The sequence below is a fragment of the Gavia stellata genome, chromosome 10 (genome assembly GCF_030936135.1).
Source record: "Gavia stellata isolate bGavSte3 chromosome 10, bGavSte3.hap2, whole genome shotgun sequence".
Classification (NCBI taxonomy): Eukaryota; Metazoa; Chordata; class Aves; order Gaviiformes; family Gaviidae; genus Gavia; species Gavia stellata.
In genome coordinates, this window is record NC_082603.1 from 24,378,174 (window position 1) to 24,394,686 (window position 16,513).

Below are 16,513 nucleotides of genomic sequence, written 5' to 3' on the forward strand. Positions count from 1 at the left end.
AGTCTGAGGATTGTACTGTGCGGTAATGCCATAGGAGGTTTTAGCTGCAATGAGATATAAATTAGGCTGAGGTTTGATTGCTCAGTTACTGCTCTTATTTTTGCTTGTGTTGATTGCTTTCTTGCTTGCATGTGAGAATTGTTTACTGAAAATATAAAAACAAGAAAACAATTTCCTCCTCTCCCCCTCCTGCCCAAGACACAAGCCAGCCTTCTTTGCAGCTGTTCCACAGGCTGTTTCAGATGCCTCACAGCTGACCGTTGCTCCCTGGATCAGTGGCTGAGAAACACTGATCCAGAAGGATTGTTTTTCTGTCTGACAAAAAGCCATTGGTCAAATTCCATCTTTGCTGTATTGTGTTTCTGTGCATGCTGCTGGAGGTTTCTACTGCAATGCTTATTAATCTTAGTATTTTTCTACCTCTACATGCTCCATATCTATTGTTACATGCTCTAAGAAGTTTTGCATGATGACTTGGATATGACATTTGCAGTGATTTTGGCAGGAGAACTGCTAAAGTGTCTTGTACTAGAACAGGTATTGGAAGACTGAATTTGTAAAAGGAGATGCATCGTGTCTTTCTGAGCAGGGGTTGTTTCTTCAGGTTTGTGCTTCAGAGAAGGATTCAAAAATCTTGATTGTGACCTTCTGAAAGCTAGCACTTTTGTCGATGAGGTATAGAAAATCCTTCCTGCATGAAAATAAGTGCAGAATATAGTTAAAAGAACAGTTTTGCCTTATGTGCTACCACGTGATGATCCGTTATGAAATCATACCACCTGCCATCCTTCACTTCCTTCATTCCACCAGAAATTGTGTTGGGACTCCCTAAGGCCTGCAAAAAAACCCTTCAGGCCACAACTTGTATGTGAACTTCGTTAAATGTGAAGGAGAAGCTTTGTGTTTATGTGCCATATACCAAGGTGCTGGGGGTGGGTTCTGAATTTCTTCAGGTTTTGCCTCTTTGGATTTTGTGCCTTTACTTTTGTGTGCCATTTGTTATTTTATGCCATGTCAGTTCCTGCGGAGTTTTGTGGTAACTGTGCCTTGTGATGCAATGTTGCAAATCTATATGCAAACATTGTGGATTTCTACAAATGGAACACTTTTACCTGGAAAGATGACTTTAAGTTGCACCCCGGTTAGAGTAATTTCTGTTGAGCCTACTGGCTGCTTTTGGGTACCCAGGGTGTTCTGACAGGAGGACTGTGAGGTGATGTCACAGATTTTTTTTCTTAGGTGTGTGTCTCCTTTTTTCTAATCTTGTGTGTAAAATGTGTTCTTCATTCATCCTTGGAAGTTGCAGTGCTTTCATTAAGCTTCTTCAACCTGTACAAAGCAATAATGCTAGTTTAAAGATTTAGCTTATTGATCTTTATCAGTTGTCACAATTGATATAGGCTGTACCATTGTTCCGTTTCTTCTAGACACTTTTACGGATTGTGTCTTAAATATCAGATGAAGCTTCTTGAAATATTAGTGTAAACAGCAGTCTCGTGTAAGAGGGCAAAATTTTATGTGATTACTTTTGGAAACAGTTAAGGTGGTACCAGTTTTCAGTTGATCTCCAGAGTTTTGTATGTATCAAAAATGTTTTATTTATCATGTAATTTTACACATGAGGAACTTAGGCAGGTTTAAAATACGAATTTAAAAGCCCATATTGGGAAACTTGATATGAAGAGTTAATGTTAAGCTTCTATAAATAAACATCTGGAAGTTAACAAATGACAGAATTGAAGTTGCTCATTTAACCATGATTAGGCTTCCTTGAGCATGTGTAATATGATACAATGTATAATGGTGCAATTATACTTTCTATTTTCTGAAGGGGAGCCTTGCTTAGTTCAGTGCATAAGGCAGGTGGTGCTTGATAGCTGTTTGTGGTTTTATTTCCTGAATTACAATTTGGTGTGTGACCTTGTAAATTTCCTTTTGATTGATACGATAATGCTGATGTCCCCAAAGGCAAAACTAAGTTAGATGTGTTAATTTTGGGGTGCTTGGTAATCTAAGGTTATTGATTTTTATGTGTAAGTTATCCTTTTATTAAATTACTTTCTCTTTTCTGGTGACCAGTGTCTGTATTCTGGGTAATAGTGAACCCCTAGCTTCAGTAGTCACATTCATCTTTTCTCTGTTCCGTTCTTTGTGCTAGAGGAGGCATGAAACTAAGCTGATCCTGACATCTGACACCCTGCAATCTCTTCAGAGACTGGTTTTAGTAAACTTGACACCTGTATTTAATCTCGGACACAAAAAAAATAGCCGTAGTGTATGGTGAAAATTACTTGATCTGCTTACTTGCTGCTTGTGTGGTTTGTTCACTTAATGTTTTAGAAAATGCTTGTGTATGTTGTTGTTATGGATGAATTTGAATGGTAACTCTGTAAGGAATCTAGTCACACTGAGACTTGATGTTTGTATATTTAGCTGCTAAAGTAAATGAATAGTTAAAGTAATTTGTTTATTTGTACTTCTGACACCTCCAAGAAAGGAGGGTAGACTTCTGAATAGACTGAAAGATACACATCAATGTTTCTCTTACCATTTCCATGTAACTTTAAATCTGTCCTCCTTGAGTGATGCCTTAGTGAGTTCTGAGAGATTGTTCTCCTTACTGGGGAGGACTCTACACCTTGCCAAAATACAAGGGAGAATAGGAAAGAATTAATTCTCTAAGGCTTATCTTTCTTGTGACAAGAGTTCACAATATTTAGATAGAATGCAGCTAATGTGAACTAATTAAGGTTGAATTAAATTCAACTGCTTCTTCCATTCAGGACAAACCTCCAGTGACTGTTACCTCTGTCCCATCCTTTTAGCGAGTATCATGGTTGGCTACTCTTCCCTGAGCCTTGTTTCATGTCGGTGGCAATATATTTTTAGTCCTCAGAGCAGTAGCACAGTGCAAAAAAGTGGTGTGTAACACTGTGTGAATGCAGGAGGGCCTTTGAGTTCTGGTGATCGTTGGGAGTGTATGAGCAGTGTTTAGGACAGAGGTAAGTATTCCTTTTTTTTTTCCTTTCCTGATTTCTGTTGTGCAGGTTGAGTCTCTGACAATAGTGGTAAGAGATGTACACTGTCCTTGCACGTTCTTCCCAGACAGGCAATAAGGACAGGTGCCGCAGCTCTCTGATTAAGAGTGTTGAGTTGCATGGAGGTGTGCTAAGCACATAGAACTGATAATGTGATGTGGGAGACAAACAAGGAAATAAGAAGTTTGGTATCAGGTTTAGCTGTCCTGTACATTCTAGAAGGACCTTGCAGATAATCGTGACTCTGTTCATTGTGTTTCTGGACACGGAGTTGTCAGGGAATTCTTACATAGTAGCGGTAGTGATAGGAGCAGGTTTTGAAGGTCTGACACATGCACTGCAGCCTCCTTCCTAACAACTCCCTGTCCTATCCCTTCCACTTCCCTAATGCATTTGGCTCTGAGGAGGAAGGAGGATGTTATTTGTACGAGCGTGAAGAAGACAGCACATGGGAAAGTGCCCCATTACCTTTGAAAAGTATGATGGGAGATGGAGTCTTGCCGACAGTGCCTCTTAGATTTGCTTTATCAGCTTGGAGGAATGCATTTTTACCCATAACTGAAGGATAGAACGTAGACATGTTAAAATTTAATACTGTTGCTTGTTACTTAACCTGGTATGTGTATAGCTGATTTTGCAACTTAAAAATGAATATGTTGTAAGGAAGGAATGATTCCATTAAAAAAAGTCCTAGCTATGGAAATACTGGACTCATTCCACCAAGGCAGCTTTTTTCTTTTTTTTCCTCAAAGTATTGAAATATACGTGGGACAAGGACAGTGTGACGCTATTTTCCTGTTTTCTATTGTATTTCTTTCTACATTAGCATTGAATTAATTTAAAGAAATATGTACTCTACTTTATGTACTTTTGCCAAAACCTAAGTTAATACAATTTGTAGCTATAGATTTTGAGCTTGTCAGTTTGAATGTGGCTTTTGAAACATCTCCAGGTATGTTCTGTTGATGTCTCCATAAAGAAATCGAGTCACTACTCTGTCATCTGTTGCTCCGTGTTATTTTCAACTCTAATTCTGGAAAGGCAGCCAAAGAGATAAAGCTCTGGGAAGAGTTTTTTTTGAAGGTATTTCAGGACCCTTATCCTTTTTATTCTTTTTTTAATGTCTGTTTCCATGGGAACTGAGGAGACGCAAACAGCCAAAACTGACTCACTTCTGGTTGCAGGTTTTTAGTCTGCTTGCATTTCTATGGAAACTAGTCTCACAGCAAAAAGGCTAAATTAATCAAAAGCAATCAAACCTTTATCTTTAATATAAATACTGTTTTCTCTCTTTCAAAGTGAAATGGCATTTCTGTCAATTCTTGTATTAGGGACTAAAAATGTACTGAAGAAATGGATCTTTTTACAAGGGTTTGGAACGTGCATGCTCTTTCTCATGTGGCTAAAGCCTCACAGTATGTGTGATGGTATGTAGTGTGGGTACAACTGTTGTGTCTTGAGTTACTGGGGGTGTCATTTGTTCTATGTTAAGGGACTGGATCTTGCACATGCTGACATGTGACTTCTTTCCATTCTGTTGTTTAATGAAAAACAAACAAAAAGACATACAGTCGGTGTGTGAGTGGCTAGGCCACGGAGACAAACTTGTCCCCTTTGTGGAGAAAGGCATGTAGTAGTTTCGTGTTCGGACCCTTGTCTCTGGGAGTTACAGTCCTACTTGCCTTTGCCAGAAGAATGAAATGCAGGAGTGCTCCTATAAAAAATAACATCTCTGGGCCAGCTCGACTTGGCATTGGGAGCATAAATCTCTGATGAAAGTGGTTTGAGCTAAGCTGGCTGAATTTATAGTTAGGTGGATGAGGGAGCATATCCTTTTTTACTGTAAAATTACAAGGCACTCATGCCCCTCTTGTGAGGGGTGGCAAGCAAATGGTGATGGTAACCATTTCACTTGCTCTGTATCTATCTGTGGCCTTAGCCTTAGGGGGGGGTGTGTGTGTTCTTCTATGGTAGACTTTACTGCTGTTGCTGCTGCTCCTCAGGCTGAAAAGCCTGAGAGACTTTAACCTTGTGGGCATTAGCCTTTTAAAGGCTGTTTTGGACAGTATTATGCAGTAGTGTAAGTTTCCTGAAACAGTTGCTTTTTTGCTTTGCAGGAAGAAACTGTGAACAGCATTGAGACTGATTATTGTGAATTTACTAATGTTTGAGTTGTTAGTAACTTCAAGGTTTTTCATCTACTCAACTGTTCTGTAGTCTGTGTTAATGCTGTACTTACTGCACCAAAATTGACAATAAATGTTTAGAAAGTTCTCATAACATGGATCCAGCTACAGATTTAAGGAATCTCTTGGCTACTTTTCAGATGCTTTAGGGGTTTGAGGATCCCAATGATGCTTTTTGAAATGTTAAAAATAGGAAGTAATGTTATCAAGGCAGCCGTGAATATTAGAAACAAAGACGTAAAAATAGGAGTTCGAACAACAGTTGTCTGACAAAGTAGCTTAACTTTTCTAAGACTTCTCCTATTGGGCTGAAATGTTCTACTTGTGTTCAGCTTGAAACTGAAAACTTTAGTGTACTAGCTATGGTGGATGATTCTTTTACCTGTGCAGAACACAGAAAAATGGATTTAGTGCCCAGAAATTGTTACTGCTGTTCAAGTTACTTTGTGCTCCTTGTTAACCTGCCAGAATAAGGATCATGGCTAAACTTAAACTCCTGCAACTCAGGACATTCAGTTGTGGCAGTATCTTCCACAGCTGTAATTATGCCAGCTGCTTTTTCGCTTGACTGGAGACAGATGGCTATGTTCCTGATTCCTCTTGCTCTGGCTGTGTGATGCAACTGCACAGAACTGCCTGCCCTTTCCACCAGAGACAGCTGCCTGTCTGCCACCAGGACAGAAGAGACAGTCTAGTCAGTGAATATGAATCAGAACTTTTAAGGTCTATGAAACAGTTAAAAACAAAAAAATCACAAATGCCTCTCTGTCTTTTAGAAGGCAGCGCTTCACGAGGTAGGCCAAAGAAATAGGGAAATGAAAATTCTTCATTTCTTTCTGACCTGTTACTGTGTATTTTGTGAAATACCCAATGTTACTTTGCAGCCTTGCTGTTCTACGGACCCTGCTGTCTCTCCAGGAATTTCTAGTACTGCTGTAATGTTAACAGTGCAGGACAAAACTGTGCAGGGGCAACGAGAAATGATGCATGACAGAGCTGTTGAGGGAGGGAGCAAGCATAATGTTGCCTCATCCTTGGGATTTCTCCAGAGGAGGAAAACTCCCTGAACTCTCTTCAGGTTTTAGGAACCTATAGGGGCAGGTTTAGTGAAGGGCATTATGAGCATAGCACCCTAAGCAGTTTGTGAATCGTGGAGTGGCTGTAATGCTGTACTTGTACTCTGTCTTCATTTTAGCTTTTTCAGCCCTGGGTTACTGTTTTAGTTCTGAGCTAATACTGACTTTTTAACAAGATAGAAAAGCAAGGTGCAAGAATACTTCTCCATCCCCCTACACGCAGCTGGGCCTTAGTTTTGCATCCTAAAATAGTAAGGTGCTCTTGCTTCTCTTGACAACAGCAGTATTGTTGCTATTTGAGTCCCTGTTCAAGCCTTTATATTTCCCCCTCTTTCCGTTTGTGTGGCTAGCTGATGGGGTGCAGTTGAGAAACTTACCCAGTTTAAAACAGAGTGGGGTTTTATTTGTTTCGCTCAGTTGACCTTAACCTGACTTAGTGTTTCACTTGCTTCTCTTGCTGAACTCTTGTGCATTTTCTCCCTGCCCCCCCCCAAGTTTGGGAAGGGTATGTTCCTGTGGCTTTTGATAGGCAGATTGGGATAGTGTTCGTAAGGGGCAGCACTCAGTGTCTTACGTGCAGCCGAAGCTGCGTCCTCCAATACAGTTTTTCAGAGGTCAAAGTCAGCAGCTTTCCATATTCTGGAAGGTACAATGCAGTGAAAGCACTTTACCTCTTTTAGCAATTGCTCTGCAGCTGAGTGCTTTCAGAGGTGAAAGGACTTATTCATCTCAGCTGACTATGAACCTCTTAGCAATGAATTCAGCTGGAAACAATACCTCCCTGTGAGTACTGTCTCATCTGCGTTAGTGAGTGGTTCTCTGCCTTCCCTCCATCTTGTCACTGTACATGCCCTTGGTGCACAAAGCACGCACCTCTGACCTGTAGTCATTGCAGCAATGGCTATTGTGCCTTAAGATATTACCAGCCTTAATGGAAGCTCCACCCTATCACTTGTTTGATATAATAGATCACAAGGACTTTCTCCATCGACTTTAGTACAGGCAGGCTGGCTTCAGGCACTTTTCATGCCTGTTTTAATTCTGCTTCATGTCAGTTCTGCTGATGTTGTTGGGGCAACAATGGCACAAAGGAGGTAATACATGGTTTGTCTCGAGTTGGACAGCTGTTGCTGCTGTGATCTTCTGCCCATGGCCTTAGTACTGATTCTGAGTATGTCTGTCACACTTGGGGGTGTTTTGCAGAGGACATTTTTCCTAGATTGTTATCTTCTGCCAACCTTCTTGGTGCTATTGTCACTATAACATCTCATTTTTTATCCTTGCAGTCTGGGTTTACATCACAGTGTCAGGCTGAGGCAATAAAACAGCCAAGCCTGGGATATGAGTTGCAAGGACAAGTACAATTGGGTCATGAGGTATAGCTCTGTATGAATTATGTATCTCTTCTGCCCTTCAGAAGGAATGTAATTGTGCACCCAGGCATCAAGCAAAAAATAATTTGTACTGTGTGTGCATATCCTGAATAGATGTTTGAACCTGAGATAGCTGATTTCAAGTGATTACTCCTTCGTGGCACCACATGATTATATTGCTCTTGCATGCATTGCTTTCTTGAGCAAGTAATAGTGTGTGAGGATAGTGCCAAAATTGTAGTCAGGTGCAGAAGCTACAGGATGTTTCTTAACCAGTTCTTAGTATTCTGAATAACCAAATGCCTAGACAGTCCAAGATATATATATCTCCGAGGGTCAGAATTTAGCATTTCTTGCTCTGTTCCAAAAAAGAAAAAGCAGAATGTGTTAAAACTAGCTACTTCCATTTTTAAGAACTTATAAAAATGTATGTTGCTTGCCTAAATTTTTTCAGATGATGCTAGGATCCCTCCTACTTCAACTCAGTCCCTGTCACAGCATGTCATTTTCTTGCAGCTATTACTCAGTGGATTTCAGTGTTAGGGACACTGATTAAACATGAGGTTCATCTGAGCTGCAGTAGTGCAGTAAGTATGCCCCTTAATAGAGTTAACACAGTGTAACTACAGAAAAGTTTAACCAATATCTTTTCTAGCTACAGTGAGTGTGCATGTTCTGAGGAATATCTTTGTTCAAAACATTATGCACAGATGCATGTATGCTTTAAAAGAAGTAGTGAAAATGAGATGGCAAAGAAATCAATGTAAATTAAGTTTTCCCAACTTGTAAGTAGCTGAAGGCTTCCTACATATGAAAGCTTACTCTAAATAAGTGTGGACAAAGTTAATAATATATAAGTGCAGTTGCATCTTTTTATCTTTGTCAGAAATTAGTCAATCTCAGAATAGCTTTAATACTATGTAAGTATTGGTTTTCAGCTGTGATTGTGTCTAGAGACCCTAATAAAAAAAAAATGTACTGAGACACATTTCTTAGGATGAAGGATGATAACTTAAACAGGCTTGACTCAGAAAGGCAGAGGAAGCTGAGGCACAGGAAAGTGAAATTATTCTATGTCACACAGTAGCTCAAGGGCAGAGCTATGAATAGAATAAAGGTCTCCAGGTTCTTGATCTAGTGTCCAGTTGGCCAAATGAGGCTCGCTCTCCTGTAGTTACACATTCTACATCTGCGTAGTTCAGGAGGGCAGTAATATGCTGAAGTTGCTTGTTTGGGGCAGAGATCATCTGCTGATATTTGTAAAAACACAGCAGTATTTCAAATTACTGTATTGATAATAACAAAACTGGTGATGGTCTGCATGGGCAGTGCTGGTGGCTTGATGTAGGTACTGTAATTAGGGTATGATGGGGCTAGTGTAAGTTGCTGACAGAAGTTGCCTAAGATGCATCTGTGGAATTGCCTTAAGGACTAAGTGTACAACCTGAACGATTGTGAATGCTGATTTGGGGTTTTTCAGCCTTCAGATTCACCACATCAAAGGCACTGCACTTCATGCTTTCCAGCTGCATTAATAGTGCAACTGCCTTTTACTTTTTAAAGGTAGCATTTTTTTTTATAATGGAAAAGTTTAGTTTTGCTTTCCATACTCAAACACAAAACTCTCTTTTCTTCTATTTAAACTTTAAAAAAAAAATTATGTTCAGGCACAGACTAAGCTTCTAGAATTTCTGCTCAAAGGATGAAAACCTGAGCTTTTGAAAAGAGGGGAATAATGGAACAGTTTGGGCAGTTTTAACCATAGCAATCACTAATGCTTTAGGTATAATTAGAAATCTAATTACTGTGAATTTCGTTGCTAAGACTTTTCTGCCTTTTGAGACTTGCCCCACGCAATTCTATCAGGTTCCAAATAGAGCATATGCGGTTCTCCATTATACTGCTAGGAAATTAGTAATGCTGCTTTTTTCTGTTAGCGCTGTTGCCATAATTGCTGTGTAGAAGTGCCCTATCTGAACATTGGAAGGGCTTTTATTATTTTTAAATATGATTAATTATAACATTAATTTCTATATGTTTGGGTTCGGTACTTCATTAGAAGCAGAAGTGTGAGTTAATACAATGTAAAGACTGCAAATTAAATTCTAGTGAAAAAATGTGTTAATTCTGATTGAATTTTCTAAATTGGCCTCATATTTAAGGATGCTTCCGATGTAGTCTGAGTATTTCTAAACTTTTGAAATACAAGTTTGCACATTGACAAATAAGGTGTTATTTGCATTACAAAAATATGAAAGCTTCAGTACTGTATAATAATACATTACTTCCACGTCCTGCATGTTTTGTTTCCCACAAGTCAGTTTTATAATTACAGCATATTGTATTATTTGAGAAATAGTTTGTGCTTCTATGCATAGAGACCATGCTGTTTTATGAAGGGACTGCCTTCATAATGCTGATGTTGCTTGACCTTTGAATGCTTTAAGTTTCTTGATGTAGTTACTAAAACTTTTCTTTTTTTAGAAGAATTAAAAATAGCTCATAAACTAGGCTTGAGTGCTCTTTATCATGTAGTCTCCTATGCAAATTACACTTCCTGCTTCAAAGGATGGATGGATGAAGGACTAGAGAAATCTGCTGTTGTCTGGTGATTTGCTGCTTTTCTGATACAGCCTTGATGCAGATAACAGAATTCCTTCTTGTGATTATCTGTAAGTATGGCTTCAGAAAATGGCAGTTGAGAATCACAGAATCATTAAGGTTGGAAAAGACCTGTAAGATCATCAAGTCCAACCATCAGCCCAACACCTCCATACCCACTAAACCATGTCCCAAAGTGCCACATCTACACGTTCCTTGAACCCCTCCAGGGATGGTGACTCCACCACCTCCCTGGGCAGCCTGTTCCAATGATTCACTGCTCTCTCAGTAAAGAAATTTTTCCTAATATCCAGCCTGAACCTCCCCTGGTGCAACTTGAGGCTATTTCCTCTTGTCCTGTCGCTAGTCACTTGGGAGAGGAGGCCAACACCCACCTCTCTGCAACCCCCTTTCAGGTAATTGTAGAGAGCGATAAGGTCTCCCCTCAGCCTCCTCTTCTCCAGACTGAACAACCCCAGTTCCCTCAGCTGCTCCTCACAAGACTTGTGCTCCAGACCCCTCACCAGCTTCGTCGCCCTTCTCTGGACACGCTCCAGCACCTCCATGTCCTTCTTGTAGTGAGGGGCCCAAAACAGAACACAGTATTTGAGGTGCGGCCTCACCAGTGCCGAGTACAGGGGCACGATCATGTCCCTACTCCTGCTGGCCACACCATTTCTGATACAGGCCAGGATGCCGTTGGCCTTCTTGGCCACCTGGGCACACTGCTGGCTCATCTTCAGCCGGCTGTCAATCAACACCCCCAGGTCCTTTTCGGCCAGGCAGCTTTCCAGCCACTTGTCCACACGTCTGTATATTGCATGCGGTTGTTGTGACCCAAGTGCAGGACCTGGCACTTGGCCTTGTTGAACCTCATACAATTGGCCTGGGCCCATCGATCCAGCCTGTCCAGATCCCTCTGCAGAGCCTTCCTACCCTCAAGCAGATCAACACTCCCGCCTAGCTTGGTGTCATCAGCAAAGATGTGAGAAGTGAGAGGCGAAGAACAAAAAAACTTGATATTGGGAAGTTCACTTATTTCTAGCAAATTTTATAATTGTAGCATAAAAAAGAACTAAGATAAGAAATTTTTCTGCAGACTTTAATATTTCAGGAAGTTAGGGCTACTTTGATTTTATTTAAGGCTTAACAGTGTAGCCAAAAGGTTAAAAAAAAATCCTCTTGGCTGTTGTGTATTAATTGCTGGTTTTGACATAATGCTGGGCTTGTATAAGTATACCATGCCCAGCAGTCATGTATTTGTTTGTGCCTTTGCAGGAATGGAATTACCCCGTAAGTAGCTTTTCTTATCCTTGTCCCTGTTCATGGTGTTAACTAATCTTGTAATGGTTTCTTTCTTCAAGGACCTGTTTATAAAAATGTTTGATACCTGTATGATTAATTTTGAATTTTTCCATTGGTTGTCTGGAAGAGCCAGACAAAATGTGTAGGACAGTTTACTCCGCAGCCAGCTTTGCTGCTTGTGTTGTGGACCAGCTGGATTTGAAGAGTTGTTCGCACTTGTATGGAAGTGTTTAGTAGACATGGGATATTTACTGTCAAATCTCTCTCCCTGAGAGCTCTATGTAATGTACCTGGAACCGTCTGCTGTGGCATCCCTTTTACCTTTCCCTGAGTGAGCAGTTCTTTTTTTCTTGTTTTATGCTTGTCTATTTCTATAAGGAATGGTTTTTTGTTAAAAGGCATGTTGTGTCTCATGGCTGAAGAAGTGAAAGTCAAATGGGATACTGCGATTTTTTTTTTTTTTTTTTTTTCCCTGAGGAGTTAAGTTTTTTACTTGGTTCTCTGATGTAATTTTTTTTTGTTAAATGCTTTAATCTTTAAAGATTAAATAACATGATAGAGTAGGTAATGTGAAATGAATTCTGGACTTGCTGTACTGGAAAAGTTTCTGCTGAGCCCATGGCTAAGCAGCTTCTGCTCCTCTGGCTTGCATTCAGATATGCTGGAAAACTTGTTTGTATAATGAATCAGGAAACCGATATAGGGTGAAAATACAGAGGCCTTCTCTTCCCTCTCCCTCCAGCTCTTTAGGAAATGTTGTTTATAATCAATGCCAGGCAGCCTGACATGCTTAAACCAGTATTTTTGCTAAAATATTATTGCTGCCACGCAGGCGAAGTGTCAAGCTTGCAAGGCTTGTTGAAGCGTGCGGTTATTGCAGGTACCACGTGAGGGCAGCAGATGTCTTCTCCTTCATCCCCTCACCAGCACGCCCCTGACATGGCAAAACCTATTGCAAGTTGAATTAATATTATTTAAAAAAAACAACCCACAAAAACCCAAACCAAAACAAAAAGCACAGCATTCTTCTTTCCTCTGCAGTTACAAAGTGGCAGCTACAATTCCCTGGGTGAACTTTAGTAAATACTACATTAAAAAAACCTTCTGTAGAGTCATTTGGTTTTAGAATAACTTAATTTGGAGGAACCTTGCTATTCGTATCCAGTCCACTACTGTTGCCAGTAGCTATTTTCATAATCTGATCAAGTCCCATCTTGTGACAAGTTTCTGGTTTTACCTCCCAACACTCCTATTCAGACTGTCTTTTAGTGCATTATCCTAATTGCTGGATTTTTTTTAATTCAGTTGAAATTATGCATATGCCCGAAGAACCTGGGGAGAGTGGGAGGCATTACGCAGGGATGTAAAGTTTTGAGTACCATGCTTGCGTTATTGCAAAGGGAAGAAAATCTAGGCAAATCTAAAATTCTTAGGAAACGAGGCTTTGTTACTTCAGTTACTTACAGAACAGCTCATTTTATTTAAAGGACTTTTGCTAGTTGAGGAGAAAGAAGAGAAGTTCTATGTTATCTTATCTCACGGGTTGGTGCTGTGGTGAAAATCTGGATGCTCCTAATCCTGAGATCCTTCTTGCAGACGTTGAAGCAGAGAAGGAGAATAAAGAATGAAAGACACATTTGATAGTTTTAATTGCTTTTTGCCAGGTAGAATTTATATGGGAACTGAAGACCAAAAATACTGAAATCCTCTGCCAAGTGATGACGACATGTTTATAATCTTTAAAACAACTACTGCTGTTAATTTCACGTACTTTAAAGAGAAGCAAAATAAAATTTTGGGGAGATAAGTTTGTGTTAAGAAGCACATCTGTTGTATATATCTTTCATGTTTCATGGCAAAATCTGTATGGGTAAGTTCTGGCCCTCTGTCACTGGTAACAGTCTCATGTAAGAATGTCTGTGTCTGGTCAGAGCAGAGGTCCAAGTTGCGTGGTTTCCACAGGATTTAGCATTAGGGGTTAGCATTTGCTGTTGTTTCTCCCATCCCACTTTCCTATCTTCCTGCAATGTGTGACCTTTGATTTCCTGAGATAGATGTGTTGTCTTTTCATGTAATATTGCCTGCTAAGATTTTCTGACATAAACTTGCCTGACTACTCTTCAAACCTATGTATAAGCTTCTGGTACTATCTTCCCATGGTATTGAGCTTCCCAAACTAATGGTAGTGTGTGAAAAAGCATCCCTAAAGCCTAGTTGAAACATAAATGAGTTAGAAGATGGGCAAATAATTTAGTTTTCTAGAAATATTTGGTAAAATTTCCCTAAATGAATGGCAAAGTGTTTTATTTGTTTGTTTTTTTTTAAAAAAGTGATTAAGAAGATAGTGTAGTGAATGTTTAACTCTGGGTAGAAATGATGATGAGAGTCTAAGAAATTATCTGGGTTCAGAAAATAATTTAATATCTGTATAGACGTTGGAAAAACTAACAATCTCTGACTAACCAAGATTTTAGAAAGCCAGATTTGGAAGGAGAATGAATCTTACTTCGAGGTATTAAACTTCTTTATGTGAACTTACTAGGAAAAAAAATATATTCTGATTGAAGGGTTTCTTTTAAGGATGCCTCAGATGTGATTGAATAGAGGCATATTCCTTTCCTGTGAATTTTTGCCCTGATCTTGTAGTGGATACTCTCAAAAGAGGAATTCCTGTGTATTGACATCTGATGATTTTAGGTTCCAAATCTACCCTTTCAGGAAACCTATTCCGAATTGCTGTGCTTTTCCAAATGTTTCCTATGTTGTAAGCACCTAAAAGATTAAGGGCACATATTACATTATTTCTTTGAAAGCAACTAATCTTTGTGCTTGTTAGGTTCACATGTGCTAACTAGTGATATGAGATCAGCTTGAAGGTGAAAGTACATTTATTCTAGCAAACAAAGCAGGGTTAAATTTGGAATTAGGCTTGGGAAACATTCAGAATTAGTCTGTGGTTGATGCTGGTCTCTGTTACTTTTTTATATCATTGTTTTGAAACTCAGAAAAGCTTAGTAATACGCTGTCTTCTGGCTCAGGTTGATTCTGAGAAGTAAATTAAGGCTAATTTGGAATGACCAATCAATCCCTTCCTGATTTGCTTTTGTAGCAAATTATGAAGGCAGTGTTTTTCTGGAGCAGAATCTCCATCTCTATCTTTATTCTGTTGTTTAAAACAGAATCCTTTTTGCTTCTCTCTCACTTGAGTTTATATTCATATTTTTTTTTCTGGGTCCATTTAGCCATTATCATTGCAGGCTTAGTAGTAAAAAGAGCTCTTTGACTAAATGTCACTGCATATACTCTCATGTTTGTGTGCACATGCATGTAACATGTAAAAAGTGGGAAAAGACCAGTTTTCATCTTGTATTATGTGTCCAAATGTAGAAATCTAGAGGAAAGTACACCTACATTTATTAGTCTTAATGTGACCCTTACTGTCCAATACTTTCTGGTTTGAAAATTTTTGAAAGATATTTTAGTGTTTTTAAGACCAGAGTAAAACTTTGAAAAAATATAGGATAACACCAGTTGGAAGGAACATAAGGAGGTCTCTACTCCAACCTCTTGGTCAAAGCAGCACCAGTTACTAGGTGAGACCAGGTCTTTATCCAGTCAGGTTTTGAACACCTCCAAGAATGGAGACTGCATAACCTCTCTATACAACCTTTTGCAATGCTTCACTGTCTTCATGGTGAACAGACTTTTCTTTATCAGAGAATCAACCTCTCCTGTTTCAACTTATGCCTACTGCCTCTCATCATCCCACCATGTGACGCTTCAGGAGCCAGGCTCTGTTTTCTTGGTAATCTTCCTGCAGGTGCTGAAGGGCTGCCCTTTGGTCTCCCCAAAGCTTTGTCTTCTGCAGGCTAAACAAGCCTCCTTCCCTCAGTCTCTCCTCCTAGGTCTTGTGTTAGCGCCCTGGTATTTGATCATCTGCACAATCCCTTGTTTGTCTGTAGCCCTCCCTAGAGACCAGGCATGATGCATTAAGGCAGAGGGCTCATTGTCAATTAGAGGGGTTTGTGGTTTTGGGGTTTTTTATCCCTAAACTTTTTTACTGCTTCATGTCAGTTAAATTGTTTCATACACTTTCTGGTATTTCACCTTCTGTTTCTAACACCTTTTTATTGTGCATTTGTTTCACTGGAGGTGCACGGTACCTGTATTGGAGCTTCCTGAAGCAATGCCAGATCAATGAAGGGGCACTTAACATTGAATGTATTGAATATACAATAACGATACAGGTAATGCTGTTGCTACCACAAAGGCCTTTTGCTTCTCAAGAGGCTCAGTCCAAAAGCAGTCACACTTAAGGGAGTATAGAACAGAGGGATGAGTAGAAAAAGAGACTTCAGGCAACAGACACCCTCTCTAGGCAACCTGTTCTACAGTGCTTTAGTAGAGAAATTTTTCCTAATGTCCAGACTCAACCTCCTAATTTGTAACTTGTGACCATTGTCACTTCCTTCCCCTGAAGGACTCACAGGATGGTATGGGCACTGAGTATGTTTTCTATATGCCTGCTTTTTTTTTTTCTATGAATGTAATTGTAGGTAGAAAGTGAAGTCCTGAAGGCAGTGTGAGAAGTGGGGTATTCCGAGATAATCAGAGCTCTGTCTTGAAATTCCAGAGCTCAACAGTTGAGAAAGTCAGTCAGGAAAGGCAGTGGCTATGTGTGCAATACTACTAATTTAGGCTCTGAGTACTTGACACGTAGCTATTTAGTAAGCTCAGAACAACAAAGAACTATTTGGAAGAGGACGGCTGTTAGACTGCTGTGTAATCAGATGTCAAGGATTGGTGTGAAGATGATGGTTGCAAGGAGGCCATGCATGTGGTAATTGGCTCCCTCTGGAGAAGACAGTGCTGCTGAAAATAGCTGGTTTGGGTGTTAACACTGCTGTGTTTGAAATACTTCTGCTGCTGCCAGC

At 39.8% G+C, this 16,513-nt stretch overlaps 1 protein-coding gene across 8 annotated transcripts in view; it reads left to right on the top strand.

Moving 5' to 3' along the window:
- The window catches only part of ST3GAL3 (ST3 beta-galactoside alpha-2,3-sialyltransferase 3), a 187,983-nt gene that overhangs the window by 669 nt on the left and 170,801 nt on the right, over window positions 1-16,513 (top strand). The gene's annotated exons all lie outside the window — the stretch shown is intronic.